The sequence below is a fragment of the Symphalangus syndactylus genome, chromosome 10 (genome assembly GCF_028878055.3).
Source record: "Symphalangus syndactylus isolate Jambi chromosome 10, NHGRI_mSymSyn1-v2.1_pri, whole genome shotgun sequence".
Classification (NCBI taxonomy): domain Eukaryota; kingdom Metazoa; phylum Chordata; class Mammalia; order Primates; family Hylobatidae; genus Symphalangus; species Symphalangus syndactylus.
This window is the reverse complement of record NC_072432.2, coordinates 81,776,397-81,799,081: the sequence shown is the minus strand read 5'-3', so window position 1 is coordinate 81,799,081 and position 22,685 is coordinate 81,776,397.

Genomic DNA, 22,685 nt, shown 5'->3' with positions numbered 1-22,685 from the left:
TTTTACAGAGGAGGAAACTGAGTCTGAGAAAGCCATGCAATTAGTGATGCAGCTGGCATTTGCACACAAGCATATCTGACTCTTGACTACAACCTGAAATGGTTTTTCTATATACTTAATTCATTGATGGGAAAGGACAAGTCATGTATGAAAGCAGGGACATGAGCAGGTGATGACAGAAAGTTGAGACAGGCCTCCAGTGGCATGGGGATGTGTATTGACTCTGCCTCAGTCATGACAGAGGTGAGGGACACTGGCTCCTTTCCGTCTTTTCTCTTCTACCCATGCCAGCCAGCCACTTTATAAAGTACTCACCATCAGTGGGCAGCACTTTTCCCCACTCTTTCTTGCCAAGTGTGACACTTCTCTTGAAAGAAAGCACACAATTTCACACTGTATAATGAGTGTCTTTCCTGCCAGAAACAACAAGGATGGAGAGGCCGTGGGGCTACTTTAGCTGCCATAAGTGAGAAGGGGGTCGAGTGAGTGAGATCAGGAGGATGTAAGATAAGAAGACCAAAATCTTAATGAGTTGCTGCTGGAATCAGCATAACCAAGTATGGTATCAGAGCTGAAATAACTCAAAATATTACAAGTGCCATTGTAAAATGCAATACTCACTAATTCCTAGGGTGGCTGTGAGAATGGAGTTAATAAATGCAGAGTGCTTTGGATGGTGCTATAGAAGTGCAGCTGTTACTCCACTGCACCCACCCTGCAACTACTCCTGCTGCTACCAGTGCCACTGTTATTATCGCCACTGCCAGGATTACTACCACTATCACAATTACTCTTACTGCTGCCATTGACTACCTTTGCTACCATCACATTATTTCAACTGCTACCATTGCCGCTGCTATTACTACTACTGTACCAGTGCTATGACAATTATTACCATTACTACTGTTACTGTCAATCTGTAGGCATAGAAAGTGCTTCTGTTATAATAAATATGCCAACAGACTTCCGTACCTTCAACGAGGGTAGCTAGAGGACATCCTCAGGTCATCCTGGGATTGCCTGGCAATAGTTCCCAGTCTGATTCTTTTCTTTGGGCTGTTGGCATTCTTTTGCTGCTGCTCAGATTTGGGCAAAGTGGCTGTCATTGCCCCGAGCTCTCTGAGGTAGCAACTCTGCCTGCTTCACTAATTCTTGTCAGTGACAAATGCTCCTCAAATCTATTCCCCAGTGGCCATTTGAAGTGGACAAACAACTCCACAGCCATGAAATATCATGTTTTAAATAGTCGGCACTGTGTCAAATGCCACCAGCAACTCAGCCTTGGAGCTGCTGATCTTAGACTGATTCAGATTCTTGGAGATAATCATAAGAACTAACTTTAACAAGTGCTTATTGTGTCTTATCAGGTGCCGTTCTAGGCACTTAACAAAGATTTAATTATTTGACTCTCTAAAAAAGTCTTCGAAATAGTTACTGCTATGAATTACGTTTTACAAATGAGAAAACTGAGACACAGAGAAGTTAAGACATTTGCTCGAGATAATACAGCAAATGGGAAAGCTGGGATTTGAGCACATTCAGTCTAACTCCAGAGATGCTGCCGCTGGCCACTGTAAACCAACACACTGGCTTCACAGTACACAGCATTTTAGTCAGAGAAGATCAAGGCCTAGCAAAGACAGCTGCCCATAGTAGGTGCTCAATATATGCTAGACTAGTGAAGGAATGAATCAACAATGAATGGAAGAATGAGAGTAACATGGTGTTTGTGTGAGTGAAGAAAGGAGAAAGCACTATGAGTATTCTAAACCAAACAGTCAACTCAGTTATTGTCAAGAACAGATTGAAAAGGAAGTCAAGGTAGTCAAGAAGGAATTGGTAAGGAATTATGCGTAGAGACCTGGTTTACTGGAGGATCTAGGGAATTGTCTCTAAAAATTTTCCAGGGCCTGGGGAAGACAGTTCAGTGGAGGGAGATGGGAGGACTTCTAGAACACTTGGCCTTTTCTTAGACCAGGGGTCCCCGAACCCCTGGGCCATGGACTGGTACTGGTCAGTGGCTTGTTAGGAACTGGGCAGCACAGCAGGAGGTGAGTGGCGGGTGAGCGAGCAAAGCTTCATCCGTGTTTACAGCCGCTTGCCATCACTTGCATTACCGCCTGAGCACCACCTCCTGTCAGATCAGCGGTGGCATTAGATTCTCATAGGAACATGAACCCTATTGTGAACTAGGTTGTGTGCTCCTTATGAGAATCTAATGCCTGATGATCTGAGGTGGGGCCGAGGTGGTGATGCTAGCGCTGGGGAGTGGCTGCCAATACAGATAAACATTAGCAGAGAGGGTTGACTGCCTAGAGACCACAATAAATCAATTGCTTGCAGACTCATATCAAAACCCTATCGATGTGGGGCAAATGACAAGCCGCATTTGGTGGCAGGCTTTATAGTGGCAAGTGAGTTGAAAAAAAGTGCACAATAAATGTAATGTGCTTGAATCATCTCAAACCCACCATACCCCTTACCTCTTTCCTGTGGAAAAATTGTCTTCCATGAAACTGGCCCCTGGTGCCAAAAAGTTGGGGACTGCTACCTTAGACCTTTCTGGTGTACCTCATGATATAGTTCCAGTCTCTACAACTTGTCAGCACCTTTCTCTGTTGCAGAGTGATTTGTTTGCCTCTTTTAGTTATTAAAAATTGTGTGTGATAGGATTTTAGTGCTCGAAATATCTCTAAAGGTCAAGCCCTCTCATTTCACTGATTAGGATACTGAGTCCCAAAGGGGTTAACGGTCTTGACAAGGCCAAAACAATAGTGATTTGCCAGGCCCCAACACAGACCTTGAATTATGATTCATTCATTTGTTCACCCTGATCTGGCGACAGTCTCTTGTGTTGTCTTGAATGTCTTGGTATTTCAGATAAAAAGCCTGCCTTAAGTTTTTGATCATAGCCATTCTAACGGGCATGTTGTGAAAAAAGACAAGAGACGAATATTGACGAGGTTGTGGAGAAAAGGGAGCCCCTGCACACTGTTGGTGGGGATGTAAAAGGTGCGGCCGCTGTAGGAAACAGTATGGAGTTTCCTCAAAAAATTAAAAATAGAACTGCCGTGTGATCCAGCAATTCCTCTGCTGGGTCCATACCTGAAGGAAATGACATCAGTATGTTGAAGAGTTATCCGCACTCCAGTGTTCTTTGCAGCATGATTCACAATAGCCAAGATATGCGATCACCCTAAATGTCCATCAGTGGATGGATGGATAAAGAAAATGTGATATTGTACAAACTGGAATACGACTAAGCCTTAAAAAGAAGAAAGTTCTGTCATTCGCAACAACATGGATGAATCTGGAGGACATTACGCTACATGAAATAAGCCAGGCACAGAAAGACAAACACTGAGTGATCTCACTCATATGTGACATCTCAAAAAATCAACCTCACAGAAGCAGAGAATAGAATGGTCATTGCCAGGGGCTGAGGGGCTGGGGTGGAAATAGGAAGATGTTAGTCAAAAGGTGCGAAGGTTCAGCAGCTAGAGAATGAATGATTTCTGGAGACTAGTGTAGAACACGGTGACTACAGTTAATATGCATTGTATACTTGAAAATTGCTAAGGGAGTAGATCTTAAGCATTCTCACTACAAAGAATAGTAAGTATGTGAGGTGATGAATATGCTAATTAGCTTGATTGTGGTACAATGTATACATATATCAAAACATGGTGTTCTGTGCCTTGACTACATACAATTTTTATTTGTCAATTATACTTTAATGAAGTAGGGAAAGAAAAAAAAGAAGAGAGAGAAAGAGAGAAATCTAAAATTAAAAAAAAAAATGGAAAAAAGTTTGGCTTGGGCCAGGGCCATAGGCGAACTTTGTCTTTCGTAACACTGGATATGACAATGATCTAATTAGCTAATTAACTTGCACTGTATTCTTTTGCTACAAGGTCATATAACTTTCATCTTTAAGATGGACAAACTAAGGTAACTTGCATTTTCCTTCATTTAATATTTAAAACCTCTTTATAAGAGAAAGCAGCCCCAAAGAATTGTTTGTACTCATATTAATATCACTTAATTAAAAACATTTTTCAGCATTGTAACAAATAGATCAACCTTAGCTGTAATATATGTTCTTCTTGCAGCAAAATTTTGCCTTTTTACACAGTCAATAAATGTGAGCATTATAAGATTATAATAAATTATTTAGATGACACTTAGTTTTAATCATTATTTTCTCAGTAAATTCTAAAATTCGATACAAAAGGAACTAAGATGACTTAGTTACATATGTTTCACCCTGGACTCATTATAGCTTTCTGGGAGTGACTATGTTACTTTATTAAAAATTTCTTTTACCTTTAATAAGGGATAAAGAGAGAGACCATTATGTCATCTAGTTTCTCATTCTGTCCTGCTTAGCATATAACTTCTTCATAATTGTCCTTCCCATAGTTCCTCCTGAACAGAAAATATCAAATCTCCTCTTCACATCTTCACCGTAATTATCATTCTTATCTCACATAAAACAGTGATTAAAGTAACCCATCTCTAGAACTAATTTGATATATAACAAAAACTTCTTGACAAATTTCAATGTCATCTGGGTGGTTTAGATATGTACACACCCTGTTATTGATTTTCCCTCCTTTGATAATACAGCACTACTTATTTTTAGGTTTTCTCTAACTCAAAAGGAAAAAAAACGCTGTTTTTATTCTTACTCTCACTAAATGCTTTTATTTAAAGTGTAAGTGACCATTTGGTGGAAGTCACATAGATTGTGCAGTATTTTAATCCAAGTGAGCAATCTGGTTCTCATATCTTTGGCTTGTGGATGGGGACACCCATTTTTGCTACTTCAATGGCCTACAATTCAACCTGATCCCAAGACTGTCGCTATTCATCTCTCCTCCTGCATTTAGCTCTTCCGTTATTCCATTGTTTTATTATTGTGTGATCTATATGAATTAGCACAGAAAATGGAACTCAAGTGTTCAGATTTAAGCCTCTTTCTTTCTTTGTAGAGCCCAAGGCAGAGAAAAATGTAGATCCAGGCATCTTTTTCTTTTATTTGTGACATTACTAAGGAGATGCCATTTTTCCATTTTATACGTGGAAATATTAAGGCAGAACCAACTTCGGGGACTTGCTTCGGGTTGTAGTATAGTCAGTCTGGGTTGTAGTCAAGAGGAACAAAACATGAAAATAGAAGTCGGTTAAAGAAAGAAACTCATGGCCCCAAACAGTATTAGCTGCAATTGCTAGTATAAAAGAACTCAAGGAAAGTTTAAGTAAAACTGTGGTTGATTGGACCTTACTAGGAACTTAAGGACATTTAGGAGTGGTTTCTAAGCTTGTGAGGCCTTGATTATGAAGGAAGTTGCAACTATTTCCTACAAAATGCCTCTTGGTACTATTGTCAGACAGTTGGTCTAAGCCAGTATGGCAATTCTTACTTTATTATGTTTCCCCAAGCCCCTTTTGGTGTTTTATCTAGTGGAGCATTCATCTGAGACAAACAGCTTATGTACTCTTTCTCGCCAAGCAGAAACCAGAATGAATGAGAAAATCGCATAAGAAAAATCTGTCCTCCTGATTTCCCACATGAAACTGGCTTGGAGAGTCACTGTTCCCCTGACAGGAGCCTTCTGCAGGCTCCACCAATACTTGTCAACCGCCTGGCTTGTTGTGGGGTTGCTGGCAGCTGCTACTTCTGCTTCTTCAAAATAAAAACTGCAGATAAGTATATTTAGAAAGTGTGTCCATCCTAGTTCATCTTCCCAGCTGTTTTCCTGGTGGAATTAGATTAGCAGTGTAAGTGAAATCTTTTCTGAACCTCACTGAAATCCAGACTTGCCTAGTAAATGGCTTCATTCATTATTTTCATTTACCTACATTCTTATTTATGGTTTTCTTAATTTTATGAACAGTTACTATATACCAAGTACTGTGCAAAAGGCTTTACAGACAATATCTCATTTAATCTCAAAACAGCCTTACAAAGTGGGTGTTACCACCCGTATATGGCAACACCAGGTTTAAGTGACTCACCAAGGTCACCCAGCAGCGTGTCATAATCTAGTCTGGCTGATTCCAGGACCTATGTTCCAGGATAGTCCATGGCCCCAGCTGAGGACTTTACTAAATAGTCTATGGTCTTGCTGAATCAAACTTACTCTCTGGTTCTTAAAGATGGACCACTTGGCGGCAGGTCCTTGAAGAGCCATGGGCACTGACAGCTTTTGCTCACTAGGGATTGGTGGTAATGTCTCAGGTTTTCTGTGAGTTCAATTTTCATGAGCCCAATTTTGCTTCAGTAAGTATTGATCTGGCCCTAGAACTCGTGGTTTGTGTGTGCGCACGTGTGTGTGTGTGCATGTGTGTGTATGCACACCTGTGTTCTCTGGCTTGGAGAGTCAGTAATTACTGATGATCAGGGTTTCCTTAATCTCTCTTAGGAAGACTTCTTAGTCTTTATTTATTTGGAGGTCAAATTGTGTACAGTATTTCTCCCAGAGGTTCCTTCTTAATTCAACAAAGGGAACGTTTTAGCAGAAAACAAAGGGAAAAACAATCAACACCAGTCCCCAAACACCCATATACATGCAAATGAAGAAAATGTGCAACATAGCTAGAGATGCATTATCAGAGCACAGATTGATTATTTGAAGAAAGGTAGACTATTAGTTTCTGTAAGCCTTGCTGGGACTTATTTCTGAGCTTCTAATTCTAGATATGAGCCCCATGATTACCTCCTTCGGCCCTGCTTAGGCCCTCTTCCATCTCTACGGTCACTCTGGTTCCTGGGCAAGTCTTCCTTAATGCGCAAGGCATTTCTCACTGTGGTTCCATGACTCCTCTCTGGAATATGGGCTATCTGGTCTACTTGCAGTCTGAGTGATGCTTAGCCTCTTTACTCATTGGCATAAGGAGTGGCTGAGCTTGCTTTCTCTTGAGTTTCCAGAGTCCCAATAGTTGAAGAATTCATCCTGGGAAACTCTTCACCCCAGTCCAGCTTCCTGCCATCATCAGCAAAAGCCTGCTTTTCTTCTAGTTTCAAGCCTTTGCGTCACCTGTTAGATTTCTTACTATGTTCCTCCTTCAGCCTTAAAAGGTATCTCTTGTGCTCATTTGTAGGACTGGAGTTCTAAAAGAATTCTGCCCTGGTACCAATCATTCCACCTCCCTAGTTACTCTATGGGACTTACTCCAGTTGAAACCAGTAGAAAAATACCTCAGACATACAGTGGCAATAGTAAACATACAAGAGAAAGAATATTCATTTTCTGTATGCCTTTCTCCTATTTTATAAGATATAAAATAAGAACCTTGAATGACAATGAGCCTTTGGGGAACATACTTTATTCCCACAGGATGTTCCCTGTTCTGGGCCTCTCACATTCATGCACATCTCATACATATGGGTATCAGGTATGATACTTTAGGTTGCAAGTAACAAGAGATCAACTCTGACTCTGAAGCCGGTATAGTGGAGGCTGGGAGATCGTGTCTAGAAAATGAACATGAACCAGAGAGTCAAGAAACACAAGAATCTGGCCACACAACTGCTGTGGTCATGCTGATGCCATGAATGCATTAAAGCCTTTGTCTTTGCTTCACCTTCTGCAAATTCAGATGAGTGAGAACATCTGATAGGCAGGTGTCGATATGTGTCAACCTCGCCTATCAGGGCATGAGAACAGGACGGATCACGACTCTTTGGCTTCCTCTGTGGGAGCCTGTGGGAAGCCTGTATGCCCAGGGGGATTTGTGTTCCTCAAAACCAGGCTGGATGTGGTGGCTCACATCTGTAATCCCAGCACTTTGGGAAGCTGAGGCGGAACTCCTGGCTCACTTGAGTCCAGGAGCTTAAGACCAGCCTGCGCAACAGAGTGAGACCGGTCTTCAAAAAAAAAAAAAAAAAAAAAAAAAATTAGTCAGGTGTATTAGTGCGTGCCTGTGGTCCCGGATACTTGGGAAAGTGGAAAGATTGCTTGAGCCTGGGAGTTCGAGGCCACAGTAAGCTGTGCTTGTGCCACTGCCCTTCAGCCTGGGCTACAGAGCTAGATCCTATTTCAAAACAAACAAACAAACAAGAAAGAGGGCAGGTTGACTGCTAGACTGCCATAGAAAAGTCCAATGGCCAGTTCAATGAATTTTCCTCAGTATTAAAAAAAAAATCTCAGTTAGTATTCTTAACACTATTCTCCATCTAGCCCTCCCTTTTGTTCTTTTCAAAATATACACCTTTTAGGTTAGCAGTTGCCTTAATGCTGTTAACATTTTATACCAAGACCACAGAGTTGCTGCTAAAGTGTATAGTCAGAATTGAATTCAGAAGATTGATGTTCTCTTCAGGCTGCGGACCATCTGATTACTGGATCTCCTCTGGGCAATGAAGCTGCCTCCTTTTTCTCCTCTCTCGATCGTCAAGCTTGCACCACAGTAATAATATTTAATAAGAGCAGCAGTAAAACTATGTCATTGCTTCTCTGATGGTCAGAGTGGAACGCAGCTCCAAATAAAACAGGAGTGATTGTCATACAGATAATACTGTTGTTTTAGTTCTTTCACCTTGAGAAAGGATGAGGTAGCTTGAATGCTGATTGATGCTTGTCTCTCATAGTCTACTGGAATATACATTAGGTATTTGAGTGAAACTGAGTTGCGCTTGATCATGTATTAAACATTTTGCAAGCTATTTGCTGCTGTATTTTCTGACTGGATCTTGAAAAACACCCTTGCTATTTCAGGATAAAAGAAATAAAGCTTTTGTGGTTTTGGCTGCTCTACCTAAGTCAGGAGACTCTTTTTCTGAGAATATTTAAACATTTTGCCACATTCATCTGTCTTTTTCTCACAATATCCCAGAATAACTGAAGATATGTAATACAGGGAAATCTTATTAAAAAAAAAAAAAACTTCTACCTAAAGAAATCTGAATTTACATAACATAAAAATTGTGGAGAGATTATTTATATTAAAAAAGATTTTTTTTTTCACAAAAGTGTTCACGTTAGGCTTTCTTTAAATAGCAAAGTCCCTTACTGGATTAAAATATGACTGAATTTCTCTTTCAGAAACGCATCTACTATTTAAAACAAGCCATGTTTTATGTCATCCAATTTTATAACTGAAGAACTGAGAATAATTCAGAAAAAAGTCACAGAAACTTTGTGTGGATCTACGAAGACAATTCAGGGCTAACGATCACTCCCATACTCTCCTAGAAAGACAGTCGCTTCCTTGGAAATGAACTGAGACCCTTCCTTCCTAGAACCTGGAGGATTCCTGCATTAAGTCACGTCATAGTCATAAGGTCATTCAACTATTGATGACATTTTCTAACTACGTGTGGATAAGCTTTTATGTTGATGGTTCAGATTTTCTGCTTTGGAAAAAAGGAATTTTAGTGTATTTGACTTCCAACAATAAAATATATGCAAAGAAAAGTCTGTCATTAGATTCCCTAGTTTGTAATTTAGGGGAAGATATTTCACTTCAACCTTTCTGGGCCTTAGTTACTTCACTTATAAAATGAAGGTTTTGAACTAGATAATCTCTGAGTCCTTTTATAGCTCCCAAACTTGCTTCTTAGTTGTTCCTTTTATTTTTAAATAAGAGTAACAGAAATCCTGTAATTCTGAGAGTCTAGATCACAGACTGATCTCATCTATGCTTTATCTTTTCATTTTATAAATGCTCTTGTTGTTTGTAAAGCTTATGTCCAGACTTGAAGCCAGTTAGGGGCCTGAAGAACAGTGCAAAAGAATGTTAGATATACCTGGATACTCTTCCTCTTCTTTTTAAAAAAATTTAATGAGGAACAAAATCTTAGGTTGTTACACAGCAGAGGTGCAATAAAGAATAAAAATGCAAGGGAGGAAAAGTCACAAAGCCAATGAACAAAAATTCCCCTGTGGTGAGGATCTTAAAGCAGGTGTAGTGGTTATCATTTTACTGAATGAGCTCTGGGTCTGGCGGGTTAAAACAAGATCCTCTGGTTAAGTGGGACAATGAAACATAGACGGTGAAGCAATAGCCCTGCTAAAGACTGAATGTTTATATCCCCTCAAGTTCATATGTTAAAATCTAATCTCCAATGTGGTGGTATTTGGAGGTAGGGCCTTTGGGAGTGATTAGGTCATGAGGATGGAGCCCTCATGGATGAGATTAGTGCCCTACCAACCAAGGAGCTCACCTAAACATCTGTGTCCAGAGTTTTTATTGGGGCTTCATTATATAGACATGATTGATTGAAGTTTTGGCCCAAATATTGAACACAATCTCCAGCCCTCCTCCTTAGAGATCAGGCTGATATCACATGGCTCAAAGCCTCAATTCTCTAATCACATGATTGGTCTTTCTGGCATGACCAGCCCCCATCCTGACTAATCTCTTTAGCTTAAGCTATTATAGGGGTCAGAAGTCACCTTATTAGCATAAACCTTCGGGGCCCACCATGAATAACAAAGACACTCATGTCACTCTGGAAATTCTAAGGATTTAGAAGCTTCCTTCTAGGAACCAGAGAATAGAACCAACCAAATTCTTTATTATGTAACATATTGCTTTTGGCTTTTGTCTGTTCTGTAGCTTTTGTAAGGAATATGACTAGCAAGTTGTTAAATCTCTCTCTTTCTCTGACAGAGACTTCAAGACTGAATTGAAGTCATTAATTGGTTTAGAGTCGGGGTAGCAGAATGGTTAACAGAGTGGGTTTGGAGATCAGGCTGCTTGGGTTAATCTTGGTTTCACATCTTACTAGCTCGGTGGTCCTGGACAAGTTACTTAACCTCTCTAAGCCTCAGTTTCCTCTTCAGTAAAATGATAGCTTATCATGATGAAATAAGCTAATGTCTGTAATGTGCTTAGCACGGTACTGGGCACACAGAAGCTGCCAACGTTTGCTACTAACGATTGCGTTAGGATTTTAGAAAAGCTGTTGACTATTTCTAAATGTTTACTTTCTAAAGGTGGCATGCCCTAAATATATTCAGGCCAGTGGTTGTATCAGATTTTTAGTTTTTGGGCGCTGATTCCTTTTGTTAAAGGAAATCTTTCACAAAATCCGAATCTAGAAAGCCAATGAAATCTATATGAAGCTGAACTCCTCTAGTCAAAGAGGGTCAGGCACATCTAACCACCCTTTAATCTCTGGGGTATTAAGATCTGTTTGAGGAAGTTAGTTTGAAAACTGGTCTAGACCACAACCAATCACCTCACCTTCAACCTCCCCTCCACCAGCTCCCATAGCAAGGTTAACAGAGCAAATCTGTGTGTATCAAAGTCAGGCTATAATTTTCTTATTTCAGTGTCTCCATGAGCAAAATGGGGAAGATAATGCCAGCTTTGTTGTGGCAGTGAATTAGATAATGTCTGTAAACAATTTTGAGTCTTTAGAGATCAGCTTTAGGGACAAAGGCCTTTGCCATCTTTAATTTTTAGCTTACTTTAAAAATATGATATCCTAAACACACCACTTAAAAATGGGTCAAACAGTCATTTTGTCTAATCTTGGCATAAGATGGAAGCAATGACTTAATCACCACAGAAGAAATGTGCTCTGATTAATTGGGAAGAAAGGTTTTAAAATTAGTTATTGAGAAAGCCTGTCAGGAGACCAGGAGGAGAGGAAAGGATGTGTGTCAACACCTACAGAAAGCTGTCTGTGAAGCTGGGTTATAACCTGATACTTCTGGTCTTCCCTGTAACTAAATGTCCTTTGCTGAGGCCTGAGGCAGACCCTTACTCTGGGTTTCCTGTTCCTGTATGACTAGTTTCACAGTTAGGCTTTACATAGTCATTCTGCCCTGCAGAGCAATCACAGGAGGTAAGAAGGCATGGTTGTTAATAGCATGGGCTACGCTGTTGGACTTGAATTTGGTCTTGTTTCTATCACATTCTGTAATTTAGTTGAAAAATGGAAATAACACCTTTCTCGAGGGTTTGTTGCAAAGACTACATGAGATCATACATGCACAGTGCTTAGTACAGTGTCTGATACATAGTAAATGTTCTTTAGCAGCTGTCATTATTATTATTATTTTAAAGACAGAGTCTTGCTGGCATTATCTTCCCTATTTTGCTCATGGAGAAACTGAAATAAGAAAATTATGGTCTGACTTTGACAAGCACAGATTTGCTCAGGTGACCCTGCTATGGGAGCTGGTGGAGGGAAGGTTGGAGGTGAAGTGATTGGCTGTGGTCTAGACCAGTTTTCAAACTAACTTCCTCAAACAGATCTTAATAGGTGGCTAGATGTGCCTGACCCTCTTTGACTGCAATCCATGCTGGAACGCAGTGGCGTGATCATAACTCACTGCAGCATCCAACTCCTGGGCTCAAGGGATCCTCCCACTACTGCCTCCCAAGTAGCTGGGACTACAGGCATGCACCACTATACCTGGCTTATCTTTTAAAACACTTTTTTTCTTGGTAGAGACAGGGTCTCACTTTATTTCCTAGGCTGGTCTTGAACTCTTGGCCACAAAAAATCCTCCCACCTAGGCCTCCCAATGTGCTGGGATTGCAGGCATGAGCCACCGTGCCTAGCCCCATCAGCAGTTATTTAAAACATCATTGGTATTTATTATCATTATTAATTGTGTTTGCCATCATGGATACTAAATATCTGCCCATGTAGATCTATTACCCTGATCTAAAATTCTAAGTTCTAACATCACCAAAAAGAACTTGAGAGGAAATGCCTTTCCATAGCCAGAAAACTTGAAGGTGAAGGGATTTTGATTTGCTCAAAGGTATTCTGTGAGTCCTTTTTGTCTGTCTTCATGATCTGGACCCTATGGCTATAAGCTTTCATGTGGGGAATAGTGCTTCAAAATGAAGCGACCATTTACGATATGAGTCCCCACTGCAATATCCCTCCTTGGGTAATATTAGGTACTATCTTGACTCATTTCATCAATATCTTTTTTGACTAGTCTCTTACTGATTGCCCCAAGTTGTTAACTTCAGATGATACAATTAAAACACAAAGAAAACTGGTTGCAAAGAAAAACTGCGAAATTGTTTTAAATGTGTTTTATTTTCTAATTTTAAGAGCTTTAGGGGTACAGGTGTTTTTTGGTTACATGGTTGAATTGTATAGTGGTGAAGTCTGAGATTTTAAAGTACCCGACACCTGAGTAGTATACATGGTACCCAAAAGGTAGTTTTTCGTTCCTTACCTCCTCCGAACGTCCTCCGTTATGAGTTTTCAAAGTCCATTATACCACTGTGTATGCCTTGGCATACTCATAGCTTAGCTCCACTTATGAGAACATGCTGCATTTGATTTTCCATTTGAGTACATCACTTAGGAAAATGGTGCCCAGTTCCACTCAAGTTGCTACAAAGAACAGCATAAAAAGCATCCTTTTTGGAGATTGAGTAGTATCACATGATGTGCATGTATACCACATTTTCTTTATCTACTTGCTGGGCTCTTAAGTTGATTCCATATCTTTGCAATTGTGAATTGTATTATGATAAACACGCATTGTGCAGGTATCTTTTGATATAATGGCTTTTGTTTTCTTTGGGTAGATACTCAGTAATGGGATTGCTGGATCAAATGGTAGTTCCTTCAGTTCTTTAAAAAATCTCTATACTGCTTTCCATAGAGGTTGTACTAGTTTATGTTCCCACCAACAGTGTATAAGCATTCCCTTTTTACCACATCCATCTGTGCCAACATCTATCGTTTCTTGACTTTTTAATCATGGCCATTCTGGCTGGGGTAAGGTGGTATCTCATTGTGGTTTTAATTTGCATTTCCCTGATGATTAGTGATGTTGAACATTTTTTTCATGTATTTTTGGCCATTTGTATATTTTCTTTTGAGAAATGTCTATTCATATCACTTGCCCACTTTTAAATTTAATTGTTTGTTTTTTTTCTTGCTGATTTGAGTTCCTTGTAGATTTTGGATATCAGTCCTTTGTTTGATGTAAAGATTTTCCCCTAGTCCATAGATTGTCTGTTTACTCTGATGATTATTTCTTTTGCTGTTCAGAAGCTTTTTAGTGCAATTAAGTCCCATATATTTATTTATTTAACATTTTGCTGCATTTGCTTTTGGGGTCCTAGTCATAATTTTTTTGCCTAAGCCAATGTCCAGAAGAGATTTTCCCAGATTTTGGTCTAGAATTTTGATGGTTTCAGGTCTTAGATTTAAATCTTTAATCCATCTTGAGTTCATTTTTTTATATGGTGAGTGATAAGGATCCAGTTTCATTCTTCTAGATGTGGCTTGCCAATTTTTTAGCACTGATTATTGAGTAGGGTGTCCTTCCCCCAGTTTATGTTTGTGTATGCTTTGTCAAAGGTCAGTTGGTTGTAAGTATTTGGCTTTATCTTGGGGTTCTTTGTTCTGTATCATTGGTCTATGTATACACTTTTTTACCAGTACCTTACTGTTTTGGTTACTATTGCCTTGTAGTATAATTTGAAGTCAGGCAATGTGATGCCTCCAGATTTATTTTTCAAGCTTAGGATTGCTTTGGCTATTTGGGTTCTTTTTTTGTTTCATATTAATTTTAGGATTGTTTTTTCTAAGTCTGTGAAAAATGATATTGGTATTTTAATAGAAACTGCACTGAATCTATTGATTGTTTTGGGCAGTGTGGTAATTTTCACAATATTGATTCTTCCAATCTATCAGCGATGAGATGTATTTCCATTTGTTTGTATCATCTATGATTTCTTTCAGCAGTGTTTTGTAGTTCTTGTAAATATCTTTCAACTCCTTGCTTAAGTATATTCCTAAGTATTTAATAACTTTTTTGGTAGCAATTGTAAAAGGAATTGAGTCCTTGATCTGATTTTCAGCTTGCTCGTTGTTGGTGCATAGCAGTGCTACTGATTTGTGTACACTGATTTTGTAACCTGAGACTTTACTGAATTCATTGATCAAATCTCAGAATCTTTTGGAGGTGTCATTAGGGTCTTCTATGGAAATGATCATATATCAGTGAACAGTGATGTTTACACTTCCTCTTTTCCAATTTGAATGCCATTTATTTCTGTCTCTTGCCTGATTGCTCCAGCCAGAACTTCCAGTACTATGTTGAATAGAAGTGGTGAAAGCTGGCATCTTCATCTTGTTCCAGTTCTTAGGGGGAATGCTTTCAACTTTTCCCATTCAGTATGATATTGGCTATGGGTTTGTCATATATGACTTTTCTTATTTTGTGGTATGTTCTTTCTATGCCTAGCTTATTGAGGCTTTTTATCATAAAGGATTTTCATTGTATTGAATTTTTTCTGCATGTATTGAGATGATCATATGGTTTTTGTTTTTAATTCTGTTTACGTGGTGAATCACATTTATTGAATTGCATCTATTGAACCATCTCTGCATCCTTGGGATGAAACCCACTTGATCCTGGTGAGTTTTTTTTATATGTTGTTAGATTCATTTTGCTAGCATTTTGTTGAGGATTTTTGCATCTATGTTCATAAGGAATATTGGCCTGTAGTTTCCAATATTCCAAAAAATCCAATATCTTTGTTATGTCCTTTCCTGGCTTTGATACTGGCTTCATAGGATGAGTTAAGGAGGATGCCTTCCTTCTGAATAGTTTGTAATAGTTTCAACTATTGAGAAGGAGTAAGATTAATACCAGTTCTTCTTTGAATGTCTGGTAGAATTTGGCTGTGAATCCATTTGGTCCTGGGGCTTTTTATTTGTTGGCAGATTTTAAAAATTACTGATTCAATCTCAGTGCTCGTCATTGGTCTTTTCAGGATTTTTATTTCTTCCTGATTCAAGCTAGGGGGGTTGTATGTTTCCAGTAATTCATCCATTTCCTCTAGTTTTTCCACTTTATTTGTGTAGAATTTTTCATAGTGGTCTTGAACCATCTTTTGTATTTCCATGGCTTCAGTTATAATGCCCTATTTTCATTTCTAATTGAGCTTATTTGAATCTTCTCTCTTTCTTGGTTAATCTAGCTAGTGATCTACCAATTCTGTTTACTTTTTCAAAGAACCACCTTTTTTTTTTTTCTTTTATTCAGAGTCTGGCTCTGTTGCTCAGGCTGGAATGCAGTGGCATGATCTCAGCTCATTGCAACCTCTGACTCCCAGGTTCAAGCCATTCTTGTGCCTCAGCCTCCTGAGTAGCTGGGATTACAGGCGGGTGCCACCATGCCTGGCTAATTTTTGAATTTTTAGTATAGACAGAGTTTCACCATGTTGGCCAGGCTGGTTTCGAACTCCTAACCTCAAGTGATCCACCCACCTCAACCTCCTAAAATGCTGGGATTATAGGCATGAGCCATCATGCCCTGCCCAACTTTTTGTTTCACTGGTTTTTTTTCTTTGGTTTTCATTTCATTTTGTTCTGTTCTGATTTTTGTTATTTCTTTTCTTCTGCTAGCTTTGGCTTTGGTTTGTTCTTGGAAAACTGCAAATTTTTTAAAGGAAGCAAGATTTCATGAAGGTGATTAAAGTGATATTGGGGAACTGTTGAATCAGTCATTAATTTAATAAATATTTATTGGGTACCTACTTGGGTGTCCAAATTGGTACCATTTTCTAGGTACTAAGTGTTAGAGATTAACGTTGACTATTCCAGCCTTCATGGACCTGACATGCCAAACTTCCATAAAACCACTGGCAAATGGATCTGGTGAAGTTGAACCAGTCAACAATCAGAAGAGATAATCAAGAATATGATGTGATAGATACTTTCAGTGGTTTTAAAACATTTCTGCAAATTCTTTGACATTCTTCCTACAAAAGGTGGAACCTAATCTTTCTCTCCTTGAAGATGGGTGGACTTTAGAAGTTTGCTTCCAAAGACAAGAGTTTGGCAGAAGTGATGCTGTATGACTTCACAAGCTAGGTCATAAAAGTGAAATGGCATCTGCCTTCTCTTTCAGGGGCCCACCTGAAGCTGCCATGCTGGGAAGACCATGTGGTGAGATCAGAGAGAAATGGAGAAAGATGCTTAAGGAGTGCTTGTTGTTTTGTTCCCCAGCTGTTGGATACTTCCCAGGCCAGATGCCAGATGCCAGATGTATGAGTTAACAAGCTGACAGGTGACACAGCTCCCAGACTGACCCCATCAGCTGGGACGAGTGGAGAAGGGATGAGCTATTCCCACTGTGCCCTGCTCAAACTGCCCATTTGTGAGCAAAATAGGTGTTATTCTAAGCCAGTAAGTTTTGGGGAAATTTGTCACACAGTTATTTCACAATAACTGGAAAAATGCCTCGAGTGAGCATGATAGGAATATCAAAGGATTAATAGAGACCCATGAGAAAACTGAAGAAACCTTTGCATATTTTCTGCAGAAATAACACTCTTTATAATCATTCTGTTGAAGTCACATGGGAAGTGATGGATTGTCAAATGGGGTAGTCATTCAATTCAGTAAGAAGAGAAAGAAGGACATGAAGGATAATTGTTGTATTTAGGTGTTAGAGGGAGGTAGTGATCCTATCAGAGAGTGCTACTCTCCAAAAAACATCTTCCAGACCGTTCCTAAAACAAAGACCCTGCAGTTGGAAGTGGTTAGAAAGGTCTTGCCTTATATGAGACTAACAGCACGATTCATGGTTCATTAGAACCAGCTTTTACTTTGAACATCAAGATGCATGAATATCACACAGAGAATAAGGGGTCAACCATTTAAGCTTGGGAACTGAACTACTTGAAGTTTTTGTTTTGCACCCTCAGTCCTTTAGGATGGAACTGGAGTTTTCTTACTGATTGTTTTCTTCACTAATGTAGTTACGAAGAAGAGAGAATTTTTGCAGAATGTGGAATTTGGCAGAGGGAGAATATATTGGACTGGCTGCATTTCCTTGCCTCTGGGCATGGTTTACTCCTTAAAGGTTAGAGCCAAGGGGATTCTTTATCTCCCAACATTTTCATTTAGGGCAATCAAACACCACAATCTGCAGTCTTCAGCTTTAGTGAATCTCAGACTTCAATACAGAGGATGGTATTTTATTATCTCCTTGGGTTTTTTTGGAACTTCGAGAAAAGTTGCGCAAACACTTCTACTGACTGGATGACTATAACAGGGTAGAACAAACCACTCGAGTCTAGTTTCACTTAGGAAAGCAACTTCCATTGTTCAGGACGCCTGTATTAAGGATACTGGTACAAGTGGGCTTTGGATTTCTTAGAAACCTCTTCTGTGAGTAGTCAGTACTCCCATTTTATTGAAGGCACAGAGAGGGGATATGGCAAATAAAAAGAATTGTTCATCGTAGACACTATAATTTTGTAGGCACTATAATTTTGTTTTTAAAGCTTTTACTGGCCAGCACAAACCTGATTTACCCACAAGGGGCTTTTTTTTCTTCACAAACAAATCTACATCTGAAATCCTTTAGGGATGAATGTAGGAAGATCTGTCTGCTATGCTTGACTGTAGACTCAACGTCTCAGTCCCAGCCTTGGCTTTCTGGCTACCACGTGACCATGCTTGAGCCACTAAACCCATTGAATCTCAGTGTCCACACCTGCAAATTGGGAGTAAGTCATAACTACCTGCTACTGGGATCAGAGGCTTGCACGAGGGGCTTGTGGATGGCCTCAGACAAGACCTGGCATAGAGTAGCTGCTCCATGACTACTAATTGGCGACCTATAGACTCCTCTGAGCCTTACCTTTCTTATCAGCATGACAGGAGTGCTGTGAGGAGCAAGATATGTATGACAGGGAAGCTGCAATGCAAGAGACAAATATAAGGTGTGTAGCTATTCACTTCCATCTAGGGATTAAGAGGGATGTTGTGAACCCAAAATCTCTGAGATAGGTCTCAGTCAATTTGGAACGTTTATTTTGCCAAGGTTAAGGACGCACCTGTGACACAACCTCAGGAAATCCTGATGACATGTGCCCTAGGTGGTCAGGGTACAGCTTGCTTTTATACAGTTTAGAGAGACGTGAGATATCAATGAATATGTGTAAGATGTACTTTGGTTCCGTTTGGTAAGACAACTTGAAGTGGGGGCTTCCATTAGAAGTAGACAAGAGACAAAAAGTTGCATTCTTTTGAGTCCTTGATCAGCCTTCCACTAAACACACAATTTAGTCTGGTTCAGTGAATCTACATTTTTACATAAACAATAGAGCAGAGGAAGCAATCAGATATGAATTTGTCTCAGACGAGCCTCAGAGGGTTGACTTTGAGTTCTACTTGTCCTTTGTCTGTGAGGAATTTCCTTGTTGGCAAATTGTGAGGGAGGTATGTAGTTTTTTTTTTTTTTTTTTTTTGAGGCAGAGTCTCGCTCTGTCGCCCAGGCTGGAGTGCAGTGGCGCAATCTCGGCTCACTGCAAGCTCCGCCTCCCGGGTTCACGCCATTCTCCCGCCTCAGCCTCTCCGAGTAGCTGGGACTACAGGCGCCCGCCATCATGCCCGGCTAATTTTTTTGTATTTTTAGTAGAGACGGGGTTTCACCGTGGTCTGGATCTCCTGACCTCGTGATCCGCCCGCCTTGGCCTCCCAAAGTGCCGGGATTACAAGCGTGAGCCACCGCGCCCGGCCAGGTATGTAGTTTTTTTTTATCTTTGTAGCTATGTTATTTAGAAATAAAATGGGAGGCAGGTTTGCCTGATGCAGTTCCCAGCCTGATTTTCCCTTGGCTTAGTGATTTTGGGGCCCTGAGATCTATTTTCTTTTCACAATGTCAGTGGAGGCTATGAAGAAGCCGCCCTGAATAAGCAGTCTTCAAGATGATTTGCACAACAGCAGGAGCTGGGCAGGTGGAAAAGTCATCTGGCAATTAGGGATTAAGGACTAATGTTCACACCACAAATGTGGGCCCTGCCCTTTATCTGTAAAGCAGAAGGGAACATCACTGTCATTTGTCAGAAGTGGGTGTATCATTCTTGGGCCTTTGGCAGGTTGGTATTTGTGGTACTGTGATACAGTAAGAAATATGTGTTTGGTCTTCACCCCTGGTTTCTGGCACCGAGCTTCTGAAACCCTTGGAATTTCTTGGGAGATTGGGTGTGAGAGGAACATCTATTTATAATAAGCTCCTTTTAACCACACTCAAGTTTGTGCTTATGCAGTGACTCTGGGAGGAGTCACAAACCAGGGGAACCAACCATATGATTAGAGGGTTAGAACTTATAGCCCCACCCCCAAAGAGGAGAGGGGACAGTGGCTGGAACTTGGCTTAATCACCTATAACCAAAGATTTAGTTAATCATGCCTACCTAATGAAGTCTCCATCAAGGCCCCAACAATGGGGTTTGGAGAGCTTCTGGAATGGTGAGCACGTGGAGGTGCTGGGAGGGTTTTGCAGCCACAGAGGGCACGGAGACTCTATACCCCTTCCCCGTACCTTACCCTACTAATCTCTTCCATTTGCTGCTCCTGAGTTGTATTCTTTATAATCAACCAGTAAGAGTAAGGCATATAAACTGTTTCCCTGAGTTCTATTGGCTTTCTAGCAAACTATCAAACCTGAGGAGGGGGTCGTGGAAACCCCCAATTTATAGCAGATTGGCCAGAATTATGGGAGGCCTGGGCTGGGGATTGGTATCTGAAGTAGGGGCAGTCTTTTGGGACTGAGTCCTTAACCTGTGAAATCTACACTAACCCTGGGTAGTTAGTGTCAGAATTAAATTGTAGGACGCCAGTTGGTGTCTGCAGAGAACTAGAGAATTGTTTGGTGGAAAACCAACACATGTGATGTCAGAAGTATTGTGTAAGTATAAAAAAAGAGTTTTCTTTTATTAGACCTCACCTCACCTGAGCACTGGCTGGAGCTTTTGGGCTGTCATCGCAACTTACCTGAACTAGTTCCGTATCAAGCCTATTCAGTGTGCAACAAGACAGCCCAGGGGTTAAGGGTAGCAGTGAGGGTAAGATGCTTAGCAGGTGGACACTGCAAGTGACCTAGCATGGAAAAATGCCAGTCACAAACTAGGTGCAAGTGGCAGGTCCTGTGTGCAAATAAAACAGCTTCTTCACTGGCAACATGGTTCTTGCCAACAGAGCCCCTCCTGCCTGGTACATACTTAAGTGATTAGTTAATGTGGGTGATTAATGTGGTGCAGTGGGGAGGAACAGCTAAGGAGAAGGAAGTTAAAGGTCAACCAGTTGGAGGAAAAAATAATTAAGTTATTAATATTAGGTGTGTGCTTAATCTTGGAGGCAATTTACTCCTTGCATCTAATGAAATAGATATGAAACTTAGTCTTAGCCTTGAGTTCTCTCTGGATCTCTCTCCAACCTTGTTTCTGTCTCTCACCTTCTGTCTCTGATTTCCTTAGTCTGTGTTTCCCCTCCCTCTTTGCAAACTATGTCCCATTTCTCCCCTGCCTTTCTCTTTCTTCTGTTTCTCAGTCCCTCTTTGTTTTTTCTTCTCTACCTCTGTGTATCTCTCTTTCTCAGAGGAAGGAGATTTTCTTTCTCGCTCCTCTTTATTAGATTACAAAAATAAGTGAATAAAAGCAATCTACCTCAATGATCTAAATAAGAACCACTGGAATATGGACACCACCACCTTCTCACACTGGCAAAGAGTATTTCAAGATGTCTGAAACACGTTTGTACACATTGGCCTTCATCAGTCTTCTGGAAACTAACGTTCAAAAAATGTAGGGTGGGAATTATTCTCATGTTTGTTTGTTTGTTTATTTTTTTATTATTTTGAGATGGAGTCTCACTCTGTCGCCCAGGCTGGAGTGCAGTGGTGCAATCTTAGCTCACTGCAATCTCTGCCTTCTGGGTTCAAGCAATTCTCCCGCCTCAGCCTCCCTAGTATCTGGGATTACAAGCATGTGCCACCACACCTGGCTAATTTTGTAGTTTTAGTAGAGACAGAGTTTCTCCATGTTGGCCAGGCTGGTCTTGAACTTCTGACCTCAAATGATCCGCCCACCTCGGTCTCCCAAGTGCTGGGATTACAGGAGTGAGCCACCATGCTGGCCTATGCTCATGTTTTACATAGGTTAAGTCTCAGAGGTTAGAAACTTGCCCAAGGTCAACCATGGGCTGGTGGCAGAGTCTGGGCCACTCTTCAGAGTCTGAAGCGTATGCTTCAACCAGGGGGATGCTCCCTCAAGTATAGAGATGAATTCCAATCAGGACCAAGATTTTCTAACCTGGGCCCATCTGGTCTTGTCTGGAATATAGGATATGTGACAAGGTTTAGGGTCAGGGCTAAGGATACTCTGTACTCCACCTTCCAACCAGTTTTAGGTGAAGTTGACTGAAAAGAACACCAAAGGAAAAAGAGGGGTGAAGTAGGAGAAAGAAGAAAAACAATCCCAGAATGGCAAAAGGAAACTTGCATCTTAAGGGGCTATGAGAAAGGTGTGTTTAATTTCACAGAAGCTGGAATCAAATTTCCTTGCTTCGAATCTCAGCTCAGACAACTAACTAAATAATTCTGTGATCTTGGGCAAGTTACTTAACCTCTCCCATCCTCCATTCCCTCATCAGCAAAATAAGGAGAATTATGCTCCTTACATAAGAGGGTTGCTTGTGAGTATAAAATGAGATAATCCGTATCAAAATGTCCAGTACAGTAAACAAGTTTTCAATGAATGATGATGAAAACAAGTCCCCATTTGTTTTGTTTTTAACATTAGCTGGTACTGCTGCTACCATTCCAGACTGAGTCATTGCCCGGAATCATCAGATATGTACTGAGTGCTTTACGTTAGCTGGGAGCCAAGTTCTGCAAAAACAAAAGTAAATAAAACATATTTTCTGATCAAAGACAGTACTGCCT